Source organism: Urocitellus parryii, chromosome 4 (genome assembly GCF_045843805.1).
Source record: "Urocitellus parryii isolate mUroPar1 chromosome 4, mUroPar1.hap1, whole genome shotgun sequence".
Classification (NCBI taxonomy): domain Eukaryota; kingdom Metazoa; phylum Chordata; class Mammalia; order Rodentia; family Sciuridae; genus Urocitellus; species Urocitellus parryii.
The window spans coordinates 58,956,449-58,958,509 of record NC_135534.1 but is presented as its reverse complement, the minus strand read 5'-3'; the positions used below and the strand labels follow the sequence as shown (position 1 = coordinate 58,958,509).

General features: G+C 34.3%; 1 pseudogene; it reads right to left on the bottom strand.

Moving 5' to 3' along the window:
• Positions 1–1,183: 1,183 nt before the first annotated feature.
• On the bottom strand, positions 1,184–1,571 carry LOC113177883 (small ribosomal subunit protein uS10 pseudogene; annotated as a pseudogene).
• Positions 1,572–2,061: the final 490 nt, after the last annotated feature.

The following is a 2,061-nucleotide window of genomic DNA, read 5'->3' as shown; positions in this document are numbered from 1 at the left end:
AGCTATTATGAAGACAAACAACAACAAGTGTTGGCGAGGATGTGGGGAAAAAGTTACACTCATACATTACTGGTGGGACTGCAAATTGGTGCAGCCAATATGGAAAGCAGTATGGAGATTCCTTGGAAATCTGGGAATGGAACCACCATTTGATCCAGCTATCTCTCTCCTCAGACTATACCCAAAGAACTTAAAAATAGCATACTACAGGAACATAGCCACATCAATGTTTATAGCAGCACAATTCAAAATAGCTAAACTGTGGAGCCAACCTAGATGTCCTTCAGTGGATGAATGGATAAAAAAAATGTGCCATATATACACAATGGAATTTTACTCAGCATTAAAAGAATAAAACTGTGACATTTGCAGGTAAATGGATGGCGTTGGAGAAGATAATGCTAAGTGAAGTTAGCCAATCCCCCCAAAACAAATGCCGAATGTTTTCTATAAGGAAGCTGATTCATAGTGTGGTAGGGAGCAGGAGCATGGAAGAATTAGATGAATTCTAGATAGGGAAGAGGGGTGGGAGGGAAAGGGAGGAGAAAAGGGATTAGCAAGGGCAGTAGAATGTGATGGACATCATTATCCAAAGTACATGTACAAGACTTGAATTAGGTGTCAACATACTTTACATATAAACAGATATGAAAAAATTGTGGTATGTATGTGTAATAAGAATTGCAATGCAAAAAAAAAACAAAGTACATGTATAAAGGCAAGAATTGTTGTGAACATACTCAATATACAAAGATATGAAAAATTGTACTTTGTATGTATAATAAGAATTGTAATGCATTCCGCTGTCATGTATTTAAAAAAATAAAATCAATAAAACTAAAAATTTTTTAAAAATTTAAAAAAATCTTACAACAGTCTTAAAGCAGAATATGTAAAGAACTTCAATAAAACTAACTCAAAATAAGAATGGATGAAAGATAAACAGAAACTTTATATAAGTGAATATCCAAATATTCAATAGAGTATTTCAAATGCACAACTTCATTATTAAGAAGGGAATTTCTTATCAAAACTATATTAAATATTAAATACTAAAATACCGCTATACACATCAGAATGGCAAAAATTAGAAAGAATAAAACCAAATGCTTACAATATAAATAGATACTAGAATTCTCATACATTGCTGACATAAATTGACACTTTTAAAAATTTTTAATTTTTAAAAACTGATAATCGATTTTTTACAAGTGTTGGCATAGGCATCGGCACTGTTGACTTCAACCTCCACTCCTGGCTCAATACTGATGGAATTTTTTTTAACCAATCTCAGAAGTCCTATGCAAGTCAATGAGTCACTTGAGGATTCTCAGGTGGAAGTGACCCCATGACTTGGAACACACCACTAGACTTTTCTTGCAGCCCTTCTTAATCTTGGTAGGCATGCAAATAGATGCTTTCACTTTGAGATTCTTTTCCTTTGTGCCTCTGATGAAGTGAGTACACACTTTCTCCAGCAATTTCACATTGCAGGTGGTGAGGGTAATTCTAGTTCTCTGACTTGCCACCTCAGGTTGCAGGGGTGTCTTTCCAGTATTTTTAAATGCCATGGCTGTGCTGCAGCCTCCTGATGGATTTATTCCTTGGTAAGAGAAAATAGCCATGAGTGTGCAGCATGAGCAAACTGAATGGTGTTCTGTATGTGTAGCACCACACACCACATTACGCTCTAAAATCCAAACTAAAACAAAAAACAAAAGCTGCTCACACATTTTAAAAACTGTTTGGTATTCTTTACTGATCTTGAAAATAAGTGTATGCTACAACTTAGCCATTTCGACTCCTAGTGTATACTTAATGGTATGTAAGTGCAAAAAATATGCAAAAATTGTTTGTTACAGCATTATTTAATATCTCCCCAAGCTTAAAATAAAGTGTTCATCAATGGTAAAATGAATAATATAATATCCATTGTGATCATATAGTAGGAAATTTGTGCAACAATGAAAATGAGCCAAGTTCCCAGGTAGTAATGTGGATAAATCTCACAAACAGATTATTTAGTGAAGGATATCTGGCAAAAAACACAAACACTTTATC